At 37.8% G+C, this 14,620-nt stretch overlaps 1 long non-coding RNA gene across 1 annotated transcript; it reads right to left on the bottom strand.

The window, feature by feature from the left end:
• Positions 1 to 6,255: 6,255 nt before the first annotated feature.
• Positions 6,256 to 10,972, bottom strand: LOC103700016 (uncharacterized). Its single transcript, XR_015969029.2, has 4 exons — positions 10,736 to 10,972; positions 7,299 to 7,431; positions 6,664 to 7,086; positions 6,256 to 6,578 (listed from the first exon to the last, which is right to left on the bottom strand). It is a non-coding gene; the product is annotated as an uncharacterized LOC103700016 (long non-coding RNA).
• Positions 10,973 to 14,620: the final 3,648 nt, after the last annotated feature.

The following is a 14,620-nucleotide window of genomic DNA, read 5'->3' as shown; positions in this document are numbered from 1 at the left end:
AAATCGTACGAAATTCATCTTTTAGCATTATGATCTATCCGGAGAAGTTTTGATAAAAAGTATTGTAAGATCTACCTCATGCGTTATACGAAGTAGTATCCATGATGGGTTTCACATAAGATTCATCAACCTTTATATGTGATGTATGTGTGAACCCCAAAATGTTAAGTGAATGATTATGATTAAATCATTCGGTGTACACTTGCATCACATGTGTCATGATCAGCATGCTTATGTCTATCAGTTATTCATTTCATATATTCCTTTATGTTTATATGTTCCAAAAGTTTGCATTGACTCACCATTAAAATGTATCTAGAGGTTATCATATAGCAAGATCCTAATTACATGTACATTGGATCAACTTATTAGCATTCATCATTTAGAGACTTCAGCCTAGCACCAACACCCTAGCACAAAGATACACTTCTATTCAAACTTTTGCAATTGCAAGTCTAATTAGGAACTAACTTGAATCATTTTTTGTCTCCCCGAGTTAAACTTTTGAAATTGCAAGTCTAGCTAGAGACTCGCTATTCCAAATTATTTTTCTTATTATTTGTGCTCCAATTTGCTCTAATCCAACAAATTGGTTGGTTGATTATCTTCTTACATCACATATTTACCGAATTTCCTGCTCATCTTTGACTAGTGCTATAGGGTGCTGCTTAATCACACAAAAGCTTCTTGCGGCATGAGAGGTTTGATGTGATTCATAAGAAGAGATTTAGTGCAATATATACGTCACTGGTCGAAAAACGATATGCCAAGCTATCACAATATTAGAATATAAGATTTTAGTGCAAATCATTAGCGGATTCACAAATTTTCGCTTACAAGTCCCCTCTTAGAAAGCCAACAAAGCTGCAAATAGCCCCATGGAAGACATCATATGGAGAACTATTTGCTTTATTATTTTGAGCATAACGCCTCTAACTTTATAGGATATATTTAGGAGAGACTCTCTCTTCTTATCTACTTCAGTTTATCAAGTACAATCTCTGATCCTGCCTTAAAAATCCGTGACCCTAGGATAGCCATTTTAGATGAGCTATAAGCCTGATGGAGCCATGAATCGGCCTTATAGCCTGCCCATGTTACCATAAATCTTGTTGGCGTAGGTTTGATATGTAGGCCCAAATACATCATCACATGCACGGATCAATAAGCAACTGTGCCAAATCCATGTCCATATGAGGTTGAGTTAGTGGGCTCGCCTAGCCTCCCAAAATTGAACAACAAATCTATAGAGAAGAGGAAAGGAAAATATCAGTGCCATGTAGCCATGAATCAGAGTGTTTCTATTGAAATGAATCTAGTGGAATATTGTCAGTATACTTTAGATCATTTAGGCCCCAGTTAGCTTGAAAAAAGTCGGTTGATTAATCTGACAAAAGTTAGGACTGAGTTTGATATGGATCGCAGATGGGCAGAGGCTGCAACTAGCTATTATGAATATGTTCAATTTGTACTGAAACTCTAGCTTTCTGATGGCTAGCGTTCCTTGCTCTTTTCATGACATGTCATGTTGATGCTTTTGTAAATGCTAGTGTACTTGGAGAGAAGTTGGCAATTATTCTGAGAGGTGATCGGCAACATATATAAGGATACAAACTAGGTCCTGCTCACCTCAATCGGTATGCCGATTAGGGTGCATCAATGATCTCTACATGTACCAATGCACATGGGTGCAAGGAGTGAGGAACCAAGGACATTGTGATTTCATCTTCTCTCTCTTCCTTGCCTTATTAGATATCCATGCATGGGAACCTAGGTCTCGTTGATCATGTTCATGCGCGAATCCAATACATCATGAAGCTTTATTGGTTTCATTGCTAAACAGTCTATTTGCAACCTTTTGTTGACATGAAAGAGTAGTAGAAGATTGGGTATCAGCTTGTCTGTAAACGATATACAGTTACATAGCTACTTGGACTCAGTCCCAAGGCCCAAAAGTTTAAATTGGCCATCCTTTTCTTCTAACGGATAGTTGGGTCAGTCCAGCCACAGAGATCTTATGAGCATACTAGTTGGTGCCTTCAGTTAGGTATCTTACGAATGCCCGAAAAGAAAATTAGGTATCTTAGTATAATCACATATAATTTGTTTCAATTATATACTGCAATCAAGTGTAGCATAGCCAAATCCACATTATCCTATGAACATTTTTTCCGTCGGTCTCCATTATCCTTGTTCAACAATATCTTCTATTGAGATTGCTAAAACATGGGCACAGTATGTTGATCGGTTCACACTAAATACACAATGACAACGAGTGGTCCCGAGCAACAATTAAGATGGAACCCAACAGTCCAAAAGTACAATGTGACACCATGTTTTGACATTGGGCTGAGTAACGAGAGCACTCCAAGGCTCCCTCAGTACTCCTAAACCTCTCCAGCCTCAATGAAGTCAAGATTCAATGTCATATGCAAATGCTACAAACTCCAATAGATCTTGCAAGCATGCCGGCAATTAGCACCTTCAATCAAGTATCCTGTGATAATCACATGCACTATGCTATGCCTCATTTATATATTACATGATCCATTGAGCTCATTTCTTTTCCTGCGACGATCATAGACAGGACTAATGGTCCCTAAATACACTAGCATTGCAGCTCAGTAAGGCACAAATTACTTTCACAGAGGCAGGCTATTGCAATGCTGCTATTCCGAGATAGTACCAATAGTGTCGCTTCCCACACAATAGTGCGAGCCTTCACGGACATAGATCCAAGTGGTTGCACCAACGCTGTTTTAACGCTTGGACATCCCTTCTATCCCTTATCTCTCCGCGTCCACTTCCTCCTTCTCCCTAAAAGTCCCAGTTTGATCCACGAGAAAGAAAGCCTCCCCTCCTCATTGCTCTTCTTTTCTTCTCTAAGATCCATCTTCTTCTATTTAAAAAATCTGTTAGAATTACTCGCGGAGAGACAAGCAAATTCTATGCCCACGGTGGCCAAATTGACCGCTTTCCTACCCTATAATTTAAGGCTTCTTCAGATAATTGGGCTGAAAATTTTATTGAATTCATGGATTGAGCCAATACAACTAGTAAAATTCAAAGATTATATTCATAAATACCAAAAAATAACTTTGGAGTAGACTGGCCCGAATCTTATAGGGAGAAAAAAAACCATCTGAAGTTTTTCTTCTTCCTATAGAATTCGAACAACGGATGTTTTTTTTTCTCTCTTACAGAATTCGAGCGGCAGGTCTTTTGTAAATTTTTCTATGTAAACAACTCAGCATTTGTGCTTGGTTTTTTGCATGTTGTACTGTATGCTTGAAATAAGAACAAAAAAAGAAAAGTAGCACGTTTTTTGGGCGACATTCGACTTCGTATACAAGTTGAAATCGAAACTGGAAGCACCAGGCCAAAGGTTATGTTGGCCAGATAGACGATGACTCTTCGAGCCTGCTGCTAGAGTCGTGATAGTCATAAGAACACTACTTTCATCTATCATCCGATGATCTCATAAGGTTATCTTGTTAAAGCCAGAACGAGCTTGAAAGTCCCTGGCCCGCCAATGTATAGGAAGAACTCCTTTGCGTACCCGGCTAGTGCTTATAAAGGGCGCCAAACCAAATTTTATGCACCACATTTGCTGGTTTTAGTTTTGATGGCCATTTTACCAGTAGTGCTCCAGCAAAAATCTGATCAATTTATAGGATCTGTTAGAATATATAAAATATTATTTTTATATAAAAGATCAGGCATATTGGAATTTTTAAAAAAAAATAAATGGGGCTAGGGCATAGTCCCGCATCGGGTAAGAAAAGAGATCCTGCTTGATTTAGTAACTGCCCCGTTAATATCGCGCAAAACTTAGTTGTGGGAATGGAAAAGGCCAAAAAATGGGCGCCAAAAAATTTGTATTGTTATGCAGTAACAAAGCAGGGAGAATAAACAAACTATATCAGTCCCGGCTAGTTGTAAGTTGTAACCAAAAACAAACAATCAGTCCCGCGAGTATCACCGCCGAAGAATAAACAAATGCAATGAACACTCCCCCCCTATTCCAAGGGAAAATGAAGCCCATTTTTAATCCCCGTGGCCGCAGCACTTCCTCCACCCCAGAACACCTCCTCAAAGAACATGTCAGCGGCAGCTCCTCCTGCCCAAACCAGCATGAACCTCCTCCTGCACTCGAAACGGCCTTGCCACCTCCACCTCCTCCTGCCCAAACGATCCTCCTTGAAACGACTTTGCCACCAATACTCCAGATGCTCCTCTCTGGAGCAACCTTGGTGCTCACCGAATCCAAGTCCCACAAGCTGGCTTTCAAGTTGTACGCTCTAGCCAGCCTCATCAATTTCACCCTCATTATGGTTCTCATAGTCTATCTCATGCAACTTTTGATCAGCACCATGAAACCACTCACGAAGCGCATCATGTGGGTTACACTAGTGGTCTCATACTTCACCTTTGCCTTCGGGATTGGTCTCAACTTGATGGCTTGATCACCAAGTTCTACAATCGCTATGCACGTGGCGTCCCTTTTCAATAAATAAGAGCATATGATGTGCACTGTTATATCCTCCAGCATGCTCACATGGTGTTTTTTTCTATATTATTGTCCCTATGTCACCGCACCATTGTTTGTATTAGTTCTATTTTGAATTGATCACTATAGTCAAGCTTGTGTCTACTGTTATGTATCATGTAAAAGTTTTTATCCAATTTGCTCTTATATAGTTGCTTTGATTTGGGCATCATGGTGCAAAACGAAAAATATTATCAAGAATATATTTATTAAATAATTTGGTTCATTTTTTTTTGTCCTTCTTGGTAAATTCATTGAGATCATCAGTCAACTTTTGCAGATGATGTCAAACTTTTTTATTTGGAGGCTATATTAAATTTTTCTATTTATCTTTTGTTTGGATATTAAATTTTGATCAAATTATCAAATCAAAAGATTTGTTCTGTTCTTTTTGTGTCAAAAGTTTATTAAAGCATTTGCTGAGTTAAGTATCCAAAAAGGGGCCAAAACAACTTCTACCGGGTACCACAGGAAGGATTAATCCATGCTGTCTACGAAAATTCTAAGTTTATTGCAAGATTAAGAACTGGATAATTAAAAATTTTATCTTTCAATTTTTGGATTAAAATAATGAGTCTATTTTTGTGAAGGTCCGAATCATCTCTCCTCTCCATGATCAAATCCATATTTTTACTCGATCTTGGACTTCAATTTAGCTTTTAGTAGATCAACCGAGTAAAAAATTTTATTCGGCTTGAGCCAAAACCCCTTCACCGCCTAAATTCGTTAAAATTTTTTGCATGCGATTTTATGCTTTGATTTCAATTTTGTTGCATTAACCTCCAATTCAATTTCATGTTGTTTTGCTTTTGACGTGTTCGTTGGCCATAGGGTCATCGACGGGTCAGACAGGCCGCGCTCGTCGCTACAACCCCTTCTTCTGTGCTTTTGATTTGAACAAGAGAGGAAAAAGTGGGATGGGAGAACATTTGCGATTCTCAGTTATGGATAAAAACCCATCAAAAGAACCTACTATTGGAAATAGCAATCACTCAGACTCATACGCCAATAGATGTGCCTCCGGATGCTTCTCACCCGATCCAAAGAAATGCCCTCTTGATGACAAGATGGCCTCGCCTCTAATACACCAATATTGGGCCTCCCAGAACCCAATAAAAAGCTAGCAATCTGAGTAGGTCTTCAACCGCTCTTATGGTGTTTGGCGAGCGCACCGTTTTTCTCCCTTTATATTTGAAATAATATATAAAAAATTCTAAACCATTTGAAAATTTTCAAAGTTCTTCTAAATTTTAATTTAGTACAATCAGATCTTTGAACTTTTAAATTCATTCAATTCAGAACCAAGCTATGAATTCTGTCTAGCTGTCGTGAGAAAATTGTAACATGATGTTATATAAGTAATCATCCTCTTCTGCCATATAAGCTGGTCATATAACATTATGTAATAATTTTGTCACGACAGCCAAACAAAATTCATAGCTGAGATCCGAATTGAACAAATTTAAAAGTTTTATGACCTGATTGCACTAAGTTAATGTCCAAGAGACAATTGAAAACCTCATATAATTTATAATTTTTTGCATGAATATTCCTTTATTTTTTAAGATAACACAAAATGAATTTTAATGAAAAACCAAAAGTTCCAATCTCAGATTTTTTTTGCAACTAACAAATTTCTTTTTTTTCTTTATTTTTTTCTAAATTTCTCTGCTCTGATCTTTGTTCTCATACTGCCATTCAGAATATAAGTCAAATCAAATGGTAATTTATTTAGAGATATCCGATACAGAATAAAAGAATTTTAGTTTGAACCAGCTCAAACAATAATAGAAGCAGCAGGTCTGTTCAGACTCTCGGTCTTTGGAGGGGGTTCAGAATTTAGTGGGATATTTAGACCCTGTTGATCATTACCGTGTTCTTATGAGGGTGGGGGAACAACTGCAAGGAAGCTGATTTCTCACAATAGTAAAAACTCAACCCAAAATCTCTCTGAATGATAAAACAGGCCTCAGACTGCCTGAAGCCAAGCTCTGAAATGCCAACTTCCAATTGGTTTCCAAGCTTCAGTCTACAAATCCGCATGTAACAAAGCACGTAGAAACCCTGTAAGTATTCAGCAAGCATTCCTGAACTAAGAATGGTGAAGCTTTTACCTGTTGGCAACAATAAGCTCCAAGCCGTTTCACAAATGGAGAACAGCTCCCATCCAACATGATCGAGGTGTTCAAATGTCAGGAACTGCCTATTTGGCTTAAAAAGGAAAACCAAATCTCTAACGAGCTTATCATAACAACAAAAAGTACTATTGGGTTCTGATATCACAATGCATTCAGACACATAACGCATTTTCATCAGAGGTTGATATGCAGCAAGCACTCCTGACATGTGCACCTGAAACACCATGTTTGAATAAGCATATATCCTGTTCTTGGTAATTAAAATGCACTTACATACAGATTACATTTGGCTAGAAAGAAAGGAACAAAAAATCTTTCCTTTATTCCTTGTCTCAGTTCTCATTCTGGATCATCATTGATCTGTAACTACGGATCCCCAAGGTGATCGTCCATGCACACCTGCAATTTAAATGGAGAATGTGCTCCAAGTACATATAAGAACATACATCTTACAACGACAACCAAATGCATCGTACCAATCATTCAACAGCAAAGATACACAAAGATTATCGCATTCCTGACAATCTAATCAATATATCTATGGCGGGCATGCAGTATATAACCAGAAAAGCAATTTTACTATTATATACTATCATCGAATGTCATCTTACCAAGTGGAAGAAACTTTTCCATGAGACTGTTGAAACCAGCCTCCACAAAGCAATCATTGACACCTGAGGTTGTGCAGCTTGAACATCGAGTGACAGCAGTACCCAATATTTAAGAAAAAATGCCCGAGGGGTCCTATAAGATAGTTTCCAGAACTCAAAACACTTGCTAGGCTTTCATAAATATGAATAGACCAAAACAAAGGAAAGATAAATCAAGATTAGACTGGACAAAGGCTGGGGAAAAAAACAAGGTGGATGTTCACCTTCTTAGTCAGTATATAATAAACAGCTCCTTTATTAGCCAACCCTCCAGGTTAATGACTGCGGTAGTTATTATTATTTGAATTGTTATTAACTCGAGACCTTGTATCTAGGCTGATACAAGACGTAAGATAGCTTTAATAGCATTACCAATTGCCAGTTGGTATGAACAATGTACTTTAAGAATAGTACACGGTAACACATCTCAAGTGTCTTTAAGGTTATATCCTTTAAACCTTAAGTATGTTTCAACAAAGTACATATGAATAGCATGTGCCTACATTGCTTGATACTGCACTTAACAAGAATCTACTTCTAAATGATCTCCGGTAAACATGCGGTCAACTATCAACATCTCTATAGAGGGTACTTCGAAAAGCATTGATCAGACCAATTCATCTTGACATCAGCTAGACTCATGTCCAGCCTATACAAAGTTCTGTGTGACAAGCCCCAGGGATGCATGTTTAGCACTAAAATGCAAGTTATATAAAGTAATTGATTTGTATCGTTGTATTCATTGAACCTTGCATCATTTAAGACAAATTAATAAACCAAGTGAAATTGCTTGGCTGAACAAGTTTATGTCATTTTTTCAGATGCTTTTGATTAAACCAATTTCATGGTTTATGTTGTCATTAATATTGGAAATCATGTAGCTAATCTTATAATAGGTCTAGTGGAAGCATCTTAATGGATGATATTTGAATTTCCAAGCAAACTGAACCTAGTTTTCTTTCTATAGAGAGAGAGAGAGATTCCCTTTGTCAAAGTTGTTGTGACATTCATCTTTTTCCCTGACCAATATGATGCATATTGCATGTGACTGTTGGAAGGAAAACTAAGATTAAATGTCAGGGCATGTTAGCAGATGGAGTGACTGAATTCTGAGAAATATAATGCCACTAGAAAGCTAGCCTTTGAAGAGCAAGACATGGTATTTTGATAAGTAATTAAGGCAGAATATACGTTCAAGATAAAACATTGGCAAATTCAAGATTGCACGGCCATCCAAAAATGACAGCCTATGATGAGTATCCTCAACCTCTGTTGCATGACAGCAACTGTAAAGTCTCTGAGTCCCTCCCCACCCCATTCCGCCACAAAAAAAAAGCTGTGCTTAATTATGGGATAATTACTGCCAAGATATGCAACAAAGTCAAACATGTATAGAAGGTAAAGCCACCAGATGGACCTGCTGCTCCATCGTCATGGCCAGTTCCATGCGTAAGACAGATAGCAAATATTCTTGATCAGACAGATGGAATAGTAAATAGTATGACGTGCAACTAGTCAGAAACTATATGACCCTGGTTCATTTCTTTCTACTTTAAAAGAAAATTTCAGAAAAGATGCATCAGCTAATATGCATGACTGTCTTCTATTCTCCTGATGGACTTGAAAGAACTGAGGGACATAATCCTGGCAAAAAGAACTATTAAAAAGCTGTTATTCCAAGAAGAACTATGGAGGAGACAAAGACAGGTACCAATAAAATAAAATAACTTTCACAGGATAAAGTTTGGACGAGTAATAATTAGAGGGGACTGGGATATGCAAACCAGAAAACCAGAAAACATCAGCTTACACATACTGCTGGCAAAGTGAAGTCTTGACTAGAAACTGCATTGAAAGACCAATGATATAGAGCATGTCTTTACCAAGTAACTAGCGGATAGTCCCATAAAATAATTCAATATACGCCAAGTCAAACACAAGCCTGTTGGGCCTAGTTCAACTGCCATGTGGGACAGGACAAAACATCAGGTAATTCATGAAGCATTTTAAAATTACTGCTGTTCTTATGCAAATACCTAGTGGAAGTAGTAGAGCATATGAAATAGAGAATGTTAATGTTCAGTGCTCAGGATTATGTTTAAGGGTGTGCAGTAAATGATCCCACTATATTTAAGGGTACTCAAGATTATATAACATTTCACATAGCAGCCTCTTGTTGTTATTATCATCCTTTTTAATAGAACATTGGGTTTTATGAATCTATGCACTCAAGGATTTTAACCCAGCCAGAAGGCCAAAAGTTCTGGACCAAACATCCATCTCTTCCTACTGTTCTAGCATTAGTTTGAATTCAAAAAGGGCAGCGAGCCATGGCAACGTGCAAATATTGCTGGCTGTGCATTGCATGCAATAAGAGACTCGATTTGCTGAGAGAATTGGAATGTCTAACATATAATAATGCATAAACTCGAATGGAGAGTAGATTGAAACTATGTGCATGAGGCTCTAGCCACTATGAGGTTTGGAAGGGGGTTAGGTGTATGCAGCCTTATTCCCACATGCAGAGAAGTCATTTCCTTGTTTCAGACTCATCACCCAAGTTACAATAGAGTAACTATACTGTTGCGCCAAAAAGACCATGCACAAGGGACATACGTGAAATCTATTGTTTCTGCCCTATACATCTTTTTTCTTTTTTGTAACACTTATATGAAATGTATATGTATGAGTATTCATGTCATTACAAATACAAAGCTGTAAAGCAATGGGCTGCAAATTTGATGTTTTTCTTAGCCTATCCAAAGTGGGAAGACTCATTGGCCAAGTGTCAATCCAGCATGAAAAAAATTGTTCTAAAATGACTTTCTTTCGGGGGTAGACATATTTTCTTCCATTGTCTTCTGCCTCTACATAATTCTCAGAAAATAAAGAATCATACTGAACACATGCCGTACCTGTTTTACACCCTAGAAAATACTAAAACACTATACTGGTTATGCAATTTCCACCTTCAGACGCATCTAACTAACGATCCGAATATGAGTTTAAAAGATAATGTCAAATAATATCTCTTTACCTCAGTGACTCTTGAAAAAACAAGGTAATGAACGAAGACTTTGGGTACACCGTCCAGATATCCATCCATTCCGTTTATTATGCTAGAATCGTGAAACATAAGCGGTAGAAGACCAAAAAAAAAAAAAGAATTTTAAGGCATCTACAGTTTGCTTCTTTATTTCTCTTTGATTTACTCACAAATGACGAACATCAAAACCTACTCGCAACCAATCCAAAATTAAGGTTCTTCCCCTCTTTTTCGCCAGAATCACAGATTCAAGAATCAAGAACTGGTTACAAGTTCAGAGGCTTCTTTCTTTCGCTCTATTAATCGAAACCCTCGATCTTGATAACAGAGGGAAAGGGGAGAAGAAAGGAACCTGATGAGGAGGACGTCGTCGTCAGAAGAGGAGCGATCATCGTCGGCTTCTTTGATCTAAAGCTCAATCTCTCTGATCTGCTCCATCTGAAGCCTCTCACGCTCCAGAATCCCCTCAACGCTCTCCTCTTCCGTCGCTCTCCCCCGCTTCTACCGCGAGTGCCGAGGGACGGTGCTTTCGCCGCTCCCAGTTTGATATCTCCTGTTTCATTTTTTTCTCCCTTGGCTGGACGCGACGCGTGGGGGACCCTCTCTTACGGTGAAAATAGCAGGTTTTCGGATCTTAATCCGACCCGGTAAGATATTCCTTTTCCGCTCGAGTGAGAGAAATTTATCTCATAAAAAAATGTTGGATAAAAAATAGGTAAGGATGTCCATCATCCTGAAGGGTGATTCAGCCACCGACATCAGTTGGATCCGGGGAGTCCAAGGGGTGGCGGTAGTGACCATCCCTTGCTCCATGATATTTGGGCTAAGGCGAGGGATAGATGGGCCTTTCAGGCCAATCATATTTACCGTGAAGGTAATGGTGCTGCGGATTGGGTAGCTGCGTATGTAGCTTGTTACTCCGGAGGCACCTTGTGGATTGGTGATGGGGAGTTGCCCTTGGCGCTTCGAGGTATCTTATTTTTTGATTTTATTGGGTATATCCGTTCCCGTTAGGTATGATCCACCAGCATTAGCAATAATAATAATAATAATAATAATAATAATAATAATAATAATAATAATAGGTAAGGATGTATACCTGCCTGCCAGCAAATTTTACTTTGTTCGAGCCAAATTATTGGGCTGAATTTATTAATGTTTTGAACATCTTTCACTCAATCCCGCCAACTGATAAGAAGTCTGCTCCCAAGGAATGGCCCTTCCGAAACCCATACAAGATAAGTGTGTCCTCACCATAAATCCAAGTTTTGATACACTATTTTTGGTCAGATTATTGAATATTGTAGCCTTACCCTTCCTTCTATTTCTCTCTCTCTTACATCCACCATTGCAGGATTATAAGATTTTCAAGAAGCAATATTTTTTCACAACATCCGACGGTCTCCTAAGGAGTCATATCTTTCCAAGTCTAGCAAACATTTTTGGAAACTTGTGAAGCAAGATCTTCTCACATAAGAAAGAAAAAAAAAACTAAAAAGAAAGGATGGCCAAGGACAGTATTTTAGCAACTGAATTAGCTTTTTGAGGATGTTGAAATTTGAAGGATCATCAACCAATCGAGATCTCTTCAACTGTTCTTCAATAACATCAAGCTTCTTTGAAATTCTTGGGGTTTTTATTGCTAGATAACATAGATTCCACGTCAAAACAAGCCTTACATGTTAATTTGACTTGCGAAGAAACTAACTATTTTTTTCCTAGCTGGCTAAGCCACCAATAATTCACTTAACAGGTGCAATGCTGCCTTTTGGATATGACATATATTATTTTGTTTAGACCGTATTATTGCTATTTATTTTGTTCCGACAAAGTTACCATGTTTACACGCATGCAAGAAAACGACCTTAAAAAAGTGTTCGCATATGTTCTTATCAATAAAGCAATGAGAAGTGTGACGTGTCTGGTGCTTTTGATTAGAATAGTTTGTCAGTATTTAATAGTTTTGTGCAAAAAAGGCTCATACTTTTTTTTCTATCAGATATAATAATTATTGTGGTCAAAAGGATAAGCTCATGTGGCAATATGTTAAGAATCTCTCCGGCCTGATTCTAGAACACACCTTTGCATTTCTCGACATCAATATTTTATATTAATAGTAAAAGATTTGAAGTTGAGCAACCAAAGGGGATGTTTGTAACTCGGATGGTTTTGGTCACGCTATATGCTGCTGGGGGATGGCGGACTGGGTTGGCATTTATAATGGGACGTGGCTTCCTACAAACCTCTCAAGCCACATCTTCTTCTGCTTCTTCCAAATAAAAAAGATCATACGGCTGGCACACGCAAGCTCATACGTTCACATTCTGAGTGCATGGCTCGTCAGGTCGTCGTCCTTGTGTGTCGTGACAGTGATGGAGATTGGGTTCAAAATTCTATGCGTGGAGATAACCCAATCGAGCAAATTGGATGGAAATTTGTTTTGCTCCCTCCGTGGTTTTTTATTTTATTTTTGTCGAGAGAAGTCGCATTACGATCTCGTGGTGGAAACCGAAAAGCCAAGTTTTTCTCGACTTTGTTCATTGGAGCTGGCTCCTAGCCGGTTTTGTCGGTTTCTTTAGATCCTTTTCCAGCTAGAAAGCATCAATAGCTCGGCTCATATAATATTTAGCCTAATAATCAAAATGTTATCGCAACAAAATCTCACACACTAAAAAATGCTTATGAAGTTAGCAGTTTTATAATTTCATGCAAAACTAACTTTTCCTTGGCATGGGTCTATTCCAATCATCAAATGGGCGCATGAAGTTGTTTGTAATTGCTCCATTGGAGGCCAGCCTAGTGGCATTTCAAATTGAGTCAGCCCCCATGCAAAAAAGCGTGAAGAGGAGTCCAATTTTGGCTGAATGGTAATAGGATTCAAGAATTTCTACCACAATAAGAACTAATGGATGAAGCAAATTGAAATCCATCTTATAAATAATCACTTACATATGATTTTTATAAACACAGATCTTAGAATTCATTATGCGTGCCGACATTCTACATCTTATTCTCGCTACATAGCATGACCAAACCAACCGTCTTGAAGAGAGGGTGTTGAGGTCCAGCCACATAAATTTTTGTTTTTGTGAAAGAGAAAAATGATGGATTGAGTTAAAATGCCAAATCACACAAATGAAGGTTTTGATGTCATTATGTCATTTTAATTTTTTTTGTTGCTTTGTTTATAGGTAATAATCTTGAAATAAATCTTCTTAAAAAGTCCTAGAGCTTAAGCCTTATGAACGGTGGGGAGTGTGTTTGGACGGATGGCTTCTTTATTTCAATAAATCTTTTTGTACATGATTTGTCAAAATCGTACGAAATTCATCTCTTAGCATTATGATCTACCCGGAGAAGTTTTGATAAAAAGTATTGTAAGATCTACCTCATGCGTTATACAAAGTAGTATCCATGATGGGTTTCACATAAGATTCATCAACCTTTATATGTGATGTATGTGTGAACCCCAAAATGTTAAGTGAATGATTATGATTAAATCATTCGGTGTACACTTGCATCACATGTGTCATGATCAGCATGCTTATGTCTATCAGTTATTCATTTCATATATTCCTTTATGTTTATATGTTCCAAAAGTTTGCATTGACTCACCATTAAAATATATCTAGAGGTTATCATATAGCAAGATCCTAATTACATGTACATTGGATCAATTTATTAGCATTCATCATTTAGAGACTTCAGCCTAGCACCAACACCCTAGCACAAAGATACACTTCTATTCAAACTTTTGCAATTGCAAGTCTAATTAGAAACTAACTTAAATCATTTTTTTTTCTCTCCGAGTTAAACTTTTGAAATTGCAAGTCTAGCTAGAGACTCGCTATTCCAAATTATTTTTCTTATTATCTGTGCTCCAATCTGCTCTAATCCAACAAATTGGTTGGTTGATTATCTTCTTACATCACACATTTACCAAATTTCATGCTCATCTTTGACTAGTGCTATAGGGTGCTGCTTAATTACACAAAAGCTTCTCATGGCATGAGAGGTTTGATGTGATTTATAAGAAAAGATTTAGTGCAATATATACGTCGCTGGTCGAAAAACGATATTCCAAGCTATCACAACATCATAATAGAAGATTTTAGTGCAAATCATTAGCGGATTCACAAATTTTCGCTTGCAAGTCTCCTCTTAGCAAGCCAACAAAGCTGCAAATAGCCGCATGGAAGACATCATATGGAGAACTATTTGCTTTATTATTTTGAGC

Source organism: Phoenix dactylifera, chromosome 9 (genome assembly GCF_051530095.1).
Source record: "Phoenix dactylifera cultivar Ajwa chromosome 9, Ajwa_hap1_PhDact_Kaust_v1.1, whole genome shotgun sequence".
Classification (NCBI taxonomy): Eukaryota; Viridiplantae; Streptophyta; class Magnoliopsida; order Arecales; family Arecaceae; genus Phoenix; species Phoenix dactylifera.
This window is presented reverse-complemented; position numbering and strand designations above follow the sequence as displayed.